General features: G+C 35.6%; 1 pseudogene; it reads right to left on the bottom strand.

The window, feature by feature from the left end:
- Positions 1-2,501: 2,501 nt before the first annotated feature.
- LOC101724816 (actin-like protein 6A pseudogene) lies at positions 2,502-3,522 on the bottom strand (annotated as a pseudogene).
- Positions 3,523-16,564: the final 13,042 nt, after the last annotated feature.

Consider the following 16,564-nt stretch of genomic DNA (forward strand, 5'->3'; position numbering starts at 1 on the left):
TGGGCAATTACAGAGGTGACTGAAGAAAAAGTTTGACTGCTATCCACAGAATGGGTTATCACATCCACTTGATTATTCAAGTGCTTTTCTGCTGATGAAAAGAGAAGCATTCACATGGGACACAAACATCTTTACATACTTTGGCCATATGGAGAGGTCTATCTACATAATTCTTCCCCAAATGTCTTATATTTTCCAGGCATATTTTTTCCAAGTCCCTGACCACCTGATCAGATAATTTACTATGGCCAGTCAATCAGTATAGAGTCAGACATCTGACTATTTTTTCTTCCAGGTGAAAAGTTCTACCAGGTACAGTGCCTGAAGCTGTAACAATTGTGAAAATTTCCCTTCACCACTGTCCTTCAGAGATGTACCAGAAAGAAGCTATACTTTTGCACCTGTCCACTTCCAGGTGGTGCCTGCATAACATGCAGAACCATCTTTAAACCAGGACTTAGCCTTTTCTTCATCTCTCACTGATCATGTAATGCACCTCACGAGGCCATGAGTGGATGTTGGAAGACAGAAGGCAGAATAGCAGGAGTAGGAACTAAGGACATTTGGGTAACTTCTTCATGTAACTTATTTGTGCCCTCTGGACCTGTTCAGGCTCAGTCATGCATACACTATTTCCATTTAGTGGTAGACTGCTGTTGTGCATATCTAACTTTATGACTTGTTGAACCAGATAATCCCCAGTTTATGATGAGCAGCTCAGGTTTCACAATAACCTGGTGTTCATGGTCAAGTGTTCAGTTTCCTCTAAGGCCTTGTAGTAGGATGGGAATCTACCTTTCAAAAGAAGAGCAGTTGTCTGCAGATGATAGTAGATCATTGACCCAAAATCCTAAAATCCTCTGCTGTTACTCACCTATAGGGGCCTGCCAGAGACTCCAATATCATCTCAATTTGCCATTGGCTTCAAGTGTTATGGGATCTGCTGGATCACGCCCCCAGGAGCAAGGCAGCCTACACAGCAGCCTTGAAATTTTTCAGAGCCTTCTCTTGTTCTGGGCCCCACTCAAGACTAGCAGCTTTCTGAGTCACTCAAAAAATGGACTAGAGTAAAACACCTAAATGAAGACTGTATTGCTCCAAAGTCCAAATAGGCCTACTCATCATTGTAATTCTTTTTTTGGTTGAAGGTAGAGCCAGATGCAACAATTTGGCTTTCACCTTAGAAGGGATATATGTGCATTCCCCACATTGGTGGACTCCTAGAAATTTCACTGAGATAGAAGACCTCACATTTTATTTAGATTTATTTCCCGGGCTTACTAACAAGTCCAGAGTGGTTGTCATCTCCTACTCATTAGGGCCAATCAGCATAATATATTATCAGTGTAATGGACCAGGATCATACCTTGTGGAAGAGAAAGATCATAAAGTTCCCTGAGAAATACATTGTGGAACAGGGTTAGAGCATTAATATAATGCTGAAGTAGGACAGTGACCTTGCTGACCTTGCTAGCTGAAAGCAAATTGGAATTTTGGAGCCTTCTGGATAGGTATGGAGAAGAAGGTATTTGCCCAATCATGTTCCAGAAGATGTTAATCTGCTCAAGCAAGGAAACCACATCTGGTACAGCTGCTGCAATTGGAGTCAGCACTTGATTCAATTTATGGAAATTCTCCATCATTCTTCAAGACTCTTCTGTTTTCTTCACAGACCAAATAGAAGAACTGAAAGGGGATTTGGTGGGAGCCAACAGCCCTACAACTTTTGAGTCCTTGATAGTGACACTAAACTCTGCAATTCCTTCAGGGGTACAATATTGTCTTTGGTTTACTACTTCCCCAAATAAAGACTTACTAATATCTTCCATTTGACCTTTCTAACTATAATAGCCTTCACACTACAGGCGAGGGTATCAATGTGAGGATTCTTTATCTATCCCAATTATGCATCATAGAAGTGGGAAAATAACTACAGGTTGGATTTGGGGGACTAATGGACCCACTGTGAGTCAGACCTTGGTTAGTTCTCCACGGATTACCTGACCTTCCTAAGCTCCTACACTTACTAGAGGGCCACAGTGATATTTTGGATCCTCTGGGTCCAACATACAGTTACTCTGGTAAAAGGCTTTAGGTTCCTTTGGGGAAAAAGATAGGAGAAATATTGACCATGTAAATGTCTGGATGTGTTCCAGGGTTCTTCCTCAAGAGTACCTGGCCATTTTACTATGTTGATTCTTCCTACCCAGGAGCAAGGGATGTCTTTCCATTTTCTGATAACCTCTTCAATCTCTCTCTCTTTTTTTAATTTCTGGAATGGCTGGTAATTTTTATTTAATTTTAAAAGCCTAAGGTAAAAAGCATAGGCAGTAACTTTACTAGTCCATAAAAAGCAATTCTACCATTCACTGGTAATTAATATACTAAGCGTAGTTGGAAACCATTTTACTGAAAGCAAAATATTTAGAGAAAATAGATATTTAAACAAAATTATAAAATGCTCATAATCAGAGTAAGTGCATTTCAAGGAAAGCACAAACTCATTTTAATATAGAGCCAGTTTTCTGATAAAGCTCTCTATTCAACCTATCAGTAAAACTCTGTATTAGTGTTTCCTCCTGCCACTATCACACTGCCATAGAGACAGGGTCTAATATCACTATCACACATTCCAATGCTTGTAGTGACAAAACGACTGACTCCCAATATTGTATTTCCTGATAACCCCTTTACATTGGAAGGGTCAAATGACCCTTCAGGGATTTTTAGCCATTCTGCACCAAAATCACAGTTGTAGCCATTAGGAAATTCATAATGAACAATTAGCATTTGTGCAGCTACTTGTTCATTGTAAGTTGAATCTGACACTTAAAGTACTGAAGCTTGAAAATCTTGGATAACACAGTTACATATGTAATTGTGCCAAGATCTTGTAACCTGTGGCAACTTCGCTTTCTTTTTCCAGTTTGCTGGAGATCCTTCACGAACAGCTTCTTTTGATGCAATCATAAATAGAGGAGTCAGTTCTATGTTCATTTCTTGGAAGAGTTCTCCCCATTGCATAGATATAAAATCTCCAGCAAGAGGGGATTTCACAATGCCTTGCTGAAGGACGTAACCATCGTGGACTGGAATTGCAGTGGTATGAGTCGCCCCACTGTTCAAAATTAGCCCCGTAGAATGACCGTTAGCAAATCCTGTCAAAGCTGCAGTTTTGCACAGGAAGAAAGCAGGGATGTTGTAGTGTTTAAACATTAACTCTGTCAGTTTCTCTCTTTTTGCTCTAGTATTCCACGGCGCCTTTGACACGAGAACGGGATGCAGGCTGGCTTCTGCTTTAATGTGCATTTTATAGGTGTGATCCAAAATAGCTTGAAAACTATCCCAGTCTTCAACCATGCCATTTTTTAGTGGTGAAATGGCCTCCATATTCTCCCTCAGAACACGCAGGGCGTTGGTGTCCATGTAGTAGGTGGGACCGCCTGGTTTGCCTTTATTGCTATCTATTTCCATCAGGGTGCTTCCATAATCTCTTTCTAGCGCCATTCCAGCAGCTGTGGGGAAATCCACCTTGGGGCAGGCCTCACCAGCATAACCAGCTCTCACAGTATAGGATCCAATGGCAGAAACCAGGGCTCCAACTTCATATCGCAAGTGTCCCTACATTACTTGCAGACAGCCCTCCCCACGAGGAAGTCTCTGAAAGGCGGGCGGGTGGAGAGGAGCTGGCACCCGTGCTGCTACCTGAGGGACCTGGCTCGTGAGTCTGACCACACAGCCCTGACACCCAGAGATCTGGGGACGCCTGGAAGGACTGGGCCAGGGGCCGGGAGGTCGGTGAGTCCGGAACCCGCTCCAGGCACCTCGGCAGGAAGCTTCAGTCTCTCTTTTCAGAGTGCTATAGTTTTCAGAGAAGAGGTCTTTGATTTCTTTTGTTAGGTTGATTCCTAGGTATTTCAATTTCTTGGATGCTATTATGAAAGGAATCGATTGCCCCATTTCTCTCTCAGTGAGTCTGTTTCTTGTGTACAGAAAAGCTGTTGATTTTTGTGTGTTGACCTTGTGTCCAGCTACTTTACTGAAATTGGTTATTAAGTCCAGAAGACTTTCAGTGGAGTTCTTAGGGTCCCCATGTTCATAGCAGCACAATTCGCAATAGTTAAAACTTGGAAACAAACCAGTTGACAATCAACTGGAGTCTGGATAAAGAAAGTGGGTTTTTGGGGTTTTTTTTTATGAAATGGAGTATTACTCAGCCATAAAGAATAAGAAACTAGAGACATTTATAGCTAAATGGATACACATTGAGGTGATACTCTTAAGTGAAATAAGTAGGACACACTTGTGTAAATATCGAATACTTTCTCTAGTGTGAGAAACTGAAAGTGTAAATAAGAACTAAAAGGTATAAAAGATACTGTGAAATAGGAAGAAAAGGTGCAAAGGGGAAGGGGAAATGGGAGGGGTAGGGGAAAAAGAAAGAAGGAAATGGAATTAATATGAAAAAAAGAAAAATGGAAACCAAGACTTTGTAGATAGGGAGGGGTGGAGGGGTGGAAGGGAAGGCAGGGAAATGGGGAAAAAATAAGAACCAAGATGGATTATGTAAAGATGCAAATTTCCAATGATGAATGCCGTTATATTGTTTACCTTAAATGTGCCAATATAATTAATTAAAAAAAAAAGAGTACCTGGCCACCCCTTCATTCATGGGGTTCTGTGCCTGTGAACTAGCTCAAATCTGGAAATTGGTTTAGGGGTTGTGATTCTGTTACTGCAATTTGAGGTAGGCTTCTGTTTATTTGCCCTTAAATTTTTCTGATTGTATAAAAACCTAGTAAAATTTTAGCAGGATTCCTGTCTATTTCACTTTTGGTAACATCATCACTAATTAGCCAACACCATAGATCTACATGTGTTAGACCCTCCTGATCATTGTTCAGCTTCTGGTGTCCATTATATGGCCCTTATTTTTGGCCTTTAAATGCTGCCACTTGATCCCTGACTCTCAGGGATTCAATTCAACCCATTCCCCTTAAATGTCCTAGTTGAATGAGTTTAGTCTCTACTCTAAGATCTGGCATACAGAGAAGAACAATAATAGGGTTCTTTGGGGATTCTGGTAGTTCTGTCATAGTGAAGTGTACATTTTCTGGATCATTGCAGTGGAAAAGATTAGGTTCAACATGGCAAATCCACTCTAGCATTCCCATTTTCTGAGCCTTTAAATCCCTTCATCAACAGTAAACCAAGAAATTTCAGGCATCTTTAACTCATTCATGGTGGGGTATCTTTTGACCTTTACTTCTGCTAATCAGCCAAATAAACTATAAACACCTTTTTTTAGCTCTCTGAGCCAAAACATTAAATTCAGAATCTCCACTTAATGGGACCATATAGACGAACTCTGATCCGAATCTGTTTTTGTCACCATTATCCCATACTATTAAAATCTATTCCCATACTTGTTCATCAGGTTTCTGCTTATATGAGGTAGAAAATTCAAGAAGTCCTTTGGGAGTATAGCAGACCTCCTCATGGGCCACACTCACCTTTTGGAGTCTCCTGGGATTTGAGCATAGTTATAGGCCTAGAGGCTAAAGTGAGTTGTGAGGGTGGATCCTGTGGAGTTTCAGCATTATCATGCCTGCTAACTGCATGGGGAAATGGAGGATTGGTTTCCCCAGGCATAAGTGGAAAGGTAAATACCACAGGGGTGAGGTAGGGATCTCTTCCTCTGACAAAATAGTCTCATTAGGAGCTGAATATCAGGATCTTCTCAAACATCTCTATCCCAAATTGTGGAATTCCATTCTTTTCTGATGAGTGCCCTCACTTTTGCTTAAGGTACACTTTGAAGCTGAATGTTAAATGTATGTTGTATTTCAGCCAATAAAATTATAAGGTCTTGTTTTCGGGTTTCTGCAATCTTAGCCCAGTGGCTGGAGAAGAGAAGATTCTCTTTCAGGTTGCACTTGGAAATTTTCAGATTATTTGTGTGTGTCTGAAGATGGAAATTTAAGTCTTTGAGCTCCTTATTTTCATTTATTAATTTGTCTTCACACTTAGAAGATTTTAGATATTTTATGCTTAGGTATCTTATGTACTTTTGGACAAACTTTTCAGTAGTTTGTCCTGAAAGGCCAACCAGCTAGCATCATTATATTTCCACTCCAGAAAAAATATTCAAAAGTGTTATGTGGGAGCCACTGAATTCCTTGCATCTCATATTTGGTAATTAAGATAACCAAATGAATCTACATTGCTTATTACTTTAAACAGTTAAAGCCACAGATTATCAGTATTCTACATATTCAGAATGAGAGACCGTAGGAGCTTTAGGTCTCATAAAATTAGAGAACCAATTCCAAGAACCACTAAAACCATTAAAGAAATGTATCTTTCTAATTCTCTTTCTCGAAAGCCATTCCTGGTACCAAAATTTGTATTAGTTACTGTTCCCTAGAATATATATATATATATATATACATATATAATTACAAACTAGGCTCACAATGGCTGTCTGGAGAGTCAAGTGGGAGAGTGCAAAGGGGCTATCTTTGGACAGGAGATTCAAAGCATCCAGTCAAAAGTTGAAGGCCTGGACCTCACTGGAGGGTCCTGTGTAACTCCATATCAAAAGGTTAGAGAATCTGAGCTGGAAGGCTGAGGAGTCTCCTCTGGAAGCATAGAGACAGAGTTCCAAGGGCAATGGCAAAGCCTGGAGTCCAAACAAACAGAAGTGAGATTTGCTTCTTCTTTCCCCTTTTATTGCATCCACCCTTAAAGCCTGCTATTTGTTCCACCCACACCCATACTGGGTCTTCCTTTTTCAAGAAGTCCATCATCCAGACATACCCAGAACTATGCTAAAGCACTCCACTCACCATTTCTTATTCAAGTTGACACGACAACGAACTATCACAAATGGGTTAGTACGCATTCTTCAATTTAGCCATAATAACAAAAACCTTGCAAAAATAATTTCATAAAATATGCCAAACAAGATGAATATTTATGTTGCTTTCTTGTAAACTTTCAAATATACATTCTAATGTTAAAAATACAATTTTTCTATCCAAATATTTTACTATGTAATATCTAAGCCTATAAGCCAGTATAGCAGCATCCATACCACACATAGTTTGTAGATAAAGAGATTAGGAAGAAGGATCAAAAATGGCTTAACTGTTTTCAAACAATGGTTGAAACTTCCACAAAACCCTTTGTTCTAGTAACGCACTGATACTTGCTGCAAAGGAGATTTTGAAAGTTATTCACTATTAATAAGGAATCAGATAACCTTTTAAAATGTTTATTGGTATTGAAGAAGCTCAAATGGATTAGAGACATGTCTTCTTAATCTCTACCAAAATGTCTTTCAACCTTCTGTGTTTTTATATCCTGTCATACTGTACTTGTGAAAGGATCTTCAAACTTAAGTCTGAGTGAAAGCCTTCCTGACCCCACAAGTCTTGCATTCTTCATGTCCCTAAAATCAGCCCCACATGGATAATGCCAAGGTCTGTGCCTCCAGCAGTAGCCAGTGTCCCTTAAATTGCACTTGCAGAAGCCTCCGAGTGCCTGGATGGTTGAGTGCTGTGAATAGAATCCCAGACACCAACTTCTTTTTGCAAAAAGAGATGTGCGTTGAGTCTTTGGCGAGCCCTTTCTCCTCCTCCTTGCTTGATAGCTACTGCTTCCTGCTGACCCTACCATGGACTGTCTGTCCTCTGCCATGCCACCTTATGTTAGAAATAGCTGACTATGGACTGAGACCTCTACAAACTATGAGCTAAAATAATCTTTCATCCTTTAACTTGTGGGTGTCAGGTATCTTTTCCCAGCAATGAGAAAGTAAATAAGATCAGTGATAATTTTTCACATGTTAATCATTTTAATTTTGTTAGTCAAATAGTTTATCCATTTATGTATTATTGGTATTAATAGTATTTGGTGCAATCTGAATTCATTTTCTACTAGGTTTTCTTTTCACCTTATTTTATGTATGTGCTACAAATATTTTTATTCTATTACTTGACTTTTATGTGTGGAAGATCAATTTTCCCCCCTCAGGAAATTTCTTCAATACAAATTGGAGAAATAAATGTTGTATGAAAAGCGAAAAAAAAAAACTTAAATCTGAGACCAATTAACAGATCGCTCTAGGTACAAATAATTAAATTTAGGTTATTTTTAAAGACCGATATAGCTAATTAGCTCTAGAATTCTATGTAAGACTATTTACTCAAAAAAAAAAAAAAAAAACTGGTATCCAGAAGTAAAGTTAATATTTTTATTTTAGGTTTTCTGCAGTGCTTGACATAGAATCCAGGTCCTCTAGCATGCTAGGCAAATCCCCTACCACTGAGTTATACCCTCAGTCTTCTTATTTAGTTTTAAGCAATCACACCAGTAAGCACATTGAAGTCATTATTTTTAAACACTACATCTTATTAAATGTGAGATGAATAGTTAAACACTTGGAAATATTTATTTAAACCTTACTCTGTGTATTTAAGTGTCAGAACATCAACAGGTACCCTATGAATATATATAATATGATTTCTTATACATCAGTTAAAAGAAATTTAAATAAAAATAATAATTGTCTTAAATGAATCACAAGACACTGAAAATTTTCATTTAAGGAAAATATTAAGACAAATGAAAGAACCTATGTTAAAAACATATTAATATTAACCACAATTAATTTTAAAAAGACAGAGGTATAAAATAAGTAGAAAGAATTTAATTCAGTCAATGAAGCGTATTTACACCACACATTGCCATTTTATTTTATTGGATTTTATACTAATTTTAGCAAAAATACATTAGAAATATAATGTTTTTTGAAACATAAGTTAATTATAGGTATTTACCTTATCTACCTTCAATCAATTAGGATATACAGAAACTAGAACAGAATAACCTCACCTAAGGTTTGAATTTGTCTGTAGTTTTATTTTTTTCTTTGCAATTTCTGTCCTTCTAGCTAACCTTCACTCTGTTACTCCCTTCTTCCATACCTATAATCACTTTAACTAATCACTATAAAGGGAAGCTGATTTTCAAAAAATTCATAACTCCATTGATGTTTTTGTCTGTTAAGAGGAAGCATTTTGTTAAAAAATATTTTAGCCCTATTTTCATTTATCCATTTGTTAAAAATAAGTGCAGATTTCAAATAGCTATTCTACTTGTAGAAAGAATAACTTTAAGGGATTTGACATGAGTAGAGTAAAGAAACTATTGTAGCTTTGGCTGCAGATAATTTCCACTGAGTGTTTGAAGGACTGAGTTTCAAGGATATACTCTTTTGTGGAAGCAAATTTGTATTACCTTTATAGCAACCAATTAACATATTGACTTTAGCATCTTCTCCGAGTGTATGTGACAAAGCTCAGCAGAATTATCTGGGCCATTCTTTCACATGGTAATATCACTCATCCTTGATTTTCCAAAGTTTCTATATGTTTGATTATAAGCCCTTAACTAAATCTTCATGAGAATTTGTCAAACGTCTCAAATCAGCATGCCCGTCATAATCTCCTTACAACTCTTTCAACATGGATAACTCTCAAACTCAGAGGGGTAGCTCAACAATATCTCTTCTGATATGCTCTGCATTTGTATAATTAGCTGAGCTATTTAAACAAACTTTACAAAGTTCTGCAGTTGAGTCTTAATGTAGTCACTTTACCCTTGTTATTTTACCACACAGAGAATAATGTGTATTTCTTTTTTGATAAATATTAACTATTTTTCAAAAGAAATCATTCAGCAAAATTTACTGAAAATTAAAAACCTCAAACTACTGTTATCGATATTTTGATGTGGCTCCTTTGTATTTTCTCTGTTTTTATTTTCATTATGAAAAAATAAGTAGATGGTGAATAAAAGTTCAGACTTGTAATTGAGTGTAGACTGTGGTAATACAGTTTGGGGTTCAGGTACTGTCTTTTCTTACTACGTGAACTGTGCAGTAATAGTTATCATGTGTGTATCAGCAGCAGGATGAGAATGCCTTCAGGACCATGCACTAGGATATTCACTGGAAAGTAATATATTTCTATCTAGTTCTAGAATTTTAAATAATAAATTCTAAAAATAATTTTTATTTTATCTAATTGGTGTTAATCATTGAGAAATGATAAAGGTTGAAGAAATGTATAAGTAACACAAAGGAATAACTTGCTTGAATTCTAGCAAAATATATGCTTTCAGTTTTGTGAAGAAATACATATAAATTAATTCTTCTAAAAATCCAGGGTAATATATTTGTTCTTAGAGATGACAAGTTCCCAAGTAACATTTGTTACATATTCATTACTTGCTTTGTAACATATATCTTTATGTCTATGCCAAACAATTTTATAAGTAACCATTGCAGTTGAAAATGACATTTAGATTATATATTGAGGCTTCCAACTGTGGCTATCTATCTTTACATCAATGAGTGTCTCTTTAATAATACTTTAATATAAGTTATTTTAACAGATATGTAAGGTTATGAAAATTATACATATTTATGTTTCCATGTGACACTCTGATACATGAATAAATCGTGTAATATTTAACTCTAGATATGTCTATATCTTAAGCATTTACTGTTCCTTGTCAGAAGAACATTCAAAATCTTCATTTTGAAATACCCAATACAATGTTATTATCTATAGTCACACTGACTCACAATAACACAGCAGAACATCTTGCTCCTAATGACAACTCAGTACACATTAATCAGCCTGTCACAACTATCTCTCTCTTCCCATTACCCCCTTGTACCCACCACTCTATTCTCAGCTTCTGAGAGATTACCCTTTTTTTTTATGTCCAATACATGAGTGAGATCATACAGTAATTGTCTTTTTGTGCCTGGTTTATTTAATTTAACATAATGAGCTCCAGTTCCATCCACATTTTCATAAACAATAGTATTATATCATTTTTATGGCTGAATAGTATTCTACCATGTATACACATGCAATTTTCATGATTCATTCATTGACAATTTGGTTGTTTCCAATTCTTGACTGATGTGCATAATGGTGCTAGTAACAAGGGGGTGCAGGTGTCTCTTAAACAGGTTATTTTATTTTATCTGACTATAGACCCAAAAGATGGATTGTTGAGTTATAAGATAGTTGTAGTTTTAATTTTTTGAAGAGTCCCATATTGTTTTCCACAGTAGCTGTATTAATTTACATTCCTACTAACTTTGATTGAAGGTTTTCTTTTCTCCATGTTTTGGTCAACATTTACTAATAGTGAAATGTGTAATAGGCAAACTCATTGAAATGATGTGTTATTTTATTGTGGTTCTGATTTGCATTATTATTCTGATGACTGAGGGTATTGAACCTTTTCTTATATACCCTTTGGACATTTGTATATCTTCAGTGAGAAATGTCTACAAAAGTCTATTGCCCATTTTTAATTGAATTGGTTTTGTTTTTTACTATTGCCTTTTTGGAGTAACTTGTTTATTTTGGATATTAACCTCGTGTCAAATGTATAGTCTGCAAATAGTTCCACTTTTGTAGGTTGTCTTCTTATTCTTTTGACTGCTTCTTTTGCTGTGTAGCTTTTTAGTTTAAAGTAATCCCATTTGTCAAATTTTACTTAGGTTTCCTGTGCAAATGGGGTCAATAAAAATAAAACTTAGCCCAGGCTAATACAAATATTTTCTATTTTTCTTCTTGTAGTCCGTAGTTTCAGGTCTTACATTCAATTTGTGCCCTAAGTGATTCTCTACAAAAAAATTCTTTTGAAACTCTTTTCCTAATTTAGATTAATATTTTATAATATCAAACCTAATGATATTATTGTTTCATAAGTAAACATTTCCATTTCACATATCCCTAAGAGTTTCATCGTATTAGATTATCCATTGAATCACAGTCCATTAAGATTTCAAAATATGAATTCCAAGCTTGTAATAATTTTTCAACATCTTCCAGCAACTTAAAATAAATTCTATATCCCTAGTGCCTTTATTTTGATGAATAGTGGAGCATATTTTCTACTTTCAACCTCTTAACAGCTGTCTGGTGTTCTTTCCATCTACACTTTAAGTTAAAACAGAGTTATAAATCCTTTTAATGGGTATACTGTAGCCTTGATTTTACATTCTACCCAAGATGTTTTATGGCATGTCTGGGAATATACACCTTTCCAAATTCCTTGCCAAATATTAATTAGTAATTTTATAGCAGGGTTTCAAGGACCAAGGGAATGCACTTTATAAAAGGAATGTTAAGGGGGCCCTGTCATCATATTTTGAGTTTTAACTACAGAAATAGTGCTAAAATGAGCATTACATTTTTAGCTATCAGGAAGGAAAGAATACGTTGCACTTCAGGCAAGATTTTAGCAATAGTCTTTCCATTTGAATTTCCTTTACACATTTATCAAATGTTCTCCTGTTTCCTTGTCCTGTGAAACTACATTCAAGCACTTTACCACCTACCTTCAATGTAGACTACTTTAGCCAAACTGATTACGTGCTACTAAAACATACCTTATTCAGTATCCAGAAATTCTGCTTTATATTCAAAATTTTCTAATTCTGTGAGACGCAAAAATTCATTTTTTTTTCTTGCATGAAAACCTCCCACATATTTTGTTTTCTCTTTCTCCTCCTCATGTGAACTATTTATTGCCAAGTTTTGCTTCACATTTTTTTCAGGGAGGCCTGTCATTTCACCCAGGGAAAAGTCCTGCTATTGCTTTCTACATAGTTAAAAATATTTTCATTAATAATGTAACAAATATTTGTCCTTAGCACTACATTCTAAGGTGCAAAAATGACTCTTCATCAATTTCTCTATGTAACCCATACCAGGCACATTTATGGAGTGAATAAGTTACTTCAATTATTATTGCACAACAAAGAATGCTTTTATTGGCATCTTCCTGTCTTTTTAGTCAAATGTCAGCTCAGCCTTATCTGCATTTAGAATGATTCCTTAATTCTACATTTCTAATAATTTCTTTAAAAGACTATGATAATAGATGTCTGTCAAATTTTCCATAAATTTTGAATCCATTGTTTAATTCACTAGGATTGATAACTGGTATTCTAACACACTAAATTGAAAACTATGCCTGATTCCTTTTTATATCATCTAAAACCCATTCCTTCCATCAAATTCCCCACTTAAGTACCATATGTAATTTTTCTCATCACCCAATTATCCTGCTTGGAAATGCTGGAAGTTATGACAAGGAAGGTGGATTGCTAACTTGATTGGCTCAAGCCTCCCAGGTAATTCATAAAGTGCATTCCTGGGTGTGTTCACATACATGGAGTTGTGACCTTGGATACTCTTATCCCTGGACCTTTTATTTCTGTTGTGTTCTTCTGCTCTGTTTCCCAGGAACCATGAACTGAGGAGCTTTGCTCTGCCACCCCGTCTTGTTCCTGTTTTGGAGTCAGTCCACCATGAGCTGAAACCTCTGAAACCATGAACCAAACCAAATCTGGCCTTTAGATTCAGGCGTTGGGTGTTTTGTCCCAGAAACAGGAAAGCTGACCAACACACCAGCTTAACTCATGATCTTCTTCCCATACTTCACATACAACCATTACGATCCAGGTAGCTCAATCTGAAAATATAGCCCAAATATGAAGTGTTTTTCTGCTTTTATCTCTATCACTAATAACCTAGTGCAAAAAATATGTCTCCCCTGGAGAACACTTTAGCTTCCTAACTTATTGTGTAATTCAAATTATTACACCACTGATTTCTGATAGTTGATTCTCCCACAGCATCTAGAGTGAACATTTTAAAACCTAAACCTGTATTCCCCCAAACTCTCAATGCAAATAAAGCAAAATACAGCCTTTGGCTTAAACATTTATGGATGGTCTTATGCATAGGCTGAAAACACTGATCATTATTGTTTTATTAGTTTTATTTTGCCGAGAATTTATTGTGATGTGCTTATATGCTTGATGTAGCAAACATGATTGCTGTATTCAATATGATGTGTATGGTCTTACTTTGTGTTTGTATTTTCTCCTCTAGCCTCATCGGTATATCCATTTGCATATTTTTATGTTTTGAGAATGGTGTAAATCAAGAAATTAAAAGCATATGAAAAATATTACAGTACTTTATTTTTGAGAAAGCCCATGGAAACTTTAGAGATTAATTCCTAGTATTTTGTTTTTGGATTTTTGGTATCAAGGACAGAACCCAGGACCTTGTGTTTGCAAGGCAGGCAGCAGCACCACTGAACTAAATCTCCGGCCCTTTCTAGTGTTAACCTATGTATTGGACTACCTGGAATTTTTCTTAATCATATAGGATTGCTTTTGCATGAATTGTATATGGCTGGTCTTAAAGTGGTCTATTTTCATAAAATTCTATTATGTTCAGCAGATCCTTTCCTAAGTACCATGATTCAGGAAAAAAAACCTTGGGAATTGCATGCTCCTATTTCTCATGTTACTCATAGCATGAGTCCTAAGGAAACAAAAAAAATGTTATATTGGGAAATTATTTTGGTGTACATTACATTAAACAAAGTTAAATAGATCATTTTTCTTAGGAAGTTTCTTTAATATATTAATATGCCAAGAATATTTCATGGTACAGTGGACCCTTGAGTTATGACCAGCCTGACCCCTGACATACAAAAACCTTTGGTTATGACCAGAATTTTAGTTTTAACTTATGGCCAAAGTCTTGAGTTATGACCCAAATGCTGGCTGCTAATGCTTCAAGATGGTCTCAGATATGGATTTAACCCTTAAAATGTTCTGGAAGGAACATTACAATGCCCTTTCCTGTGTGAGGTTAATTGAGAAATCCTGGGCCACTGTCTCCCTAAGGACCCTGAGATCTGCCTGTATATAGCAGAAAGAATTTGAAGGCTGTATAGAAGAACCTGAGCTTTCAGTCAACCAACTTGAGATACAACCAACCTTTGGGAAGTAAATGAGTTCATAAGTCAAGGATCTACCATATTTTTAAAAATTTGTCTCACACCTTAGTAGAATTTTATCCTTCCAGATATACTTCTTATTTTAAATAGAAATATTGCCAAAATATTACAAATGAGTTAAAAACTCAGAATTAGGGAAAGAAAGCAAAAAGAAAAAAAGTAGAGAGAAAGAAAAAATAACAATACCTCTGAAAGACAGCGGATAAGGTATTGAACAGTGTTTGATGAGCTTATCATAGAGAGGCCCTGGAATAACTGCTTGTTTCATGTACTATCAGATCATGCTCTTTGATTTCTAGTTTTACATAATATATTTGAAACTTTAGCTGTATTAGCTATTATTAAAAATCTAGTTTTGTGGAGCATAAAATTGGGTTAAAAACAATGACTAAACTTTACAATATCTACACTAATTGTATTGATATTTCTAAAACTAATTAATAATGTTAATGCTAGGAACAACAATATTCTGTGAGCATTAGTAATATGGAAGTGTTATACATAAAATATAAAAATTATTATAACTGAGTACCATTATTTGGATAACCACCACAAAAGAAAACTAACAAACAAGAAAAGATCAGTATTTCCAATGAAAGTTATTAAATATTCTAAGTATTAATTGAAATAAATAAAAAGATATGCAAGGTGAAACAAACAATTTCCAAAAAGTTGTGGACTAGATGAGTTGAAAGGAAATCTTACATCCTTTCCTTGAACATACATTTATTGATCTACCGCTGTACAGACAGTGTGTAACAGGGACTGGCAGTGCTATAATAAAAAGGTACAACTATGTGAAAAGTATTTAAATAACTGCTTAAGCCTAGAAGCATGAAATGCAAAAATGTACAAATGTGACTTTCAATTATGTCAAGCTTACATATGGGTTTTTAAACATTTATATAGTAATTGTAAAAATTTTTCTTAATATAGTGTGATGTCATGATTATGTATGACTTCAGGAATATTGAATGCTTTATTGAAATATTTTAGATTTCCTAGTGATATTTGTGATCAAACTCTTCTACTTTGGTATTAAATGTAGTTTTTATAGGGGGTTTATGAAGTTTATGTTTTTAGTTCCCTCACATATTAAGGTATTTCTCCATTTAACAAAACTCTATGTTTGCTGTTGAGATACTTATCATTTTTATATATCCAAACAGAAAGTGAGATATGACATTGTTTTTATATTTTACACATTTTTAAACTTTCCACAGCAAACTACCATGTGTGCTATAAAATGTATGTAAAGATACAACTTTTAAAACATTCTAAAATTAAAACTAATTTCATTAGATTTTCATTTTCCTCTAATATTAAATAGATACTTGTTTTAATTGTCACATGATCCTATAGTAATACTTCACTTTCTCATATAACTGCATGGAAAAATATCGAGTAACGTATTATGAATTGAACTGTATTTTCCAACATTTACCTTGAAGTCCTAACCCCCAAGATGCCTGCATTTGGAAGAGGTGTTTCAGTGATTCATAAGGAGGTGGGTCTAAAACAAAGGGGCTGCTACAAGAAGAGGAGGAGAAACCAAAGATGTCTCAGTATTTCTCTGCATCTTGTGAAACTAGTTCCAGAGGCAAAACCAGTTCCAAAGCAGTGAGAGCAGAGGGGAAGTGCACAAGAA

This window comes from Heterocephalus glaber, unplaced genomic scaffold (assembly GCF_053883595.1).
Source record: "Heterocephalus glaber isolate CG9 unplaced genomic scaffold, H.glaber_assembly_v1.0 deba00001586, whole genome shotgun sequence".
In the NCBI taxonomy this organism is placed as follows: Eukaryota; Metazoa; Chordata; class Mammalia; order Rodentia; family Bathyergidae; genus Heterocephalus; species Heterocephalus glaber.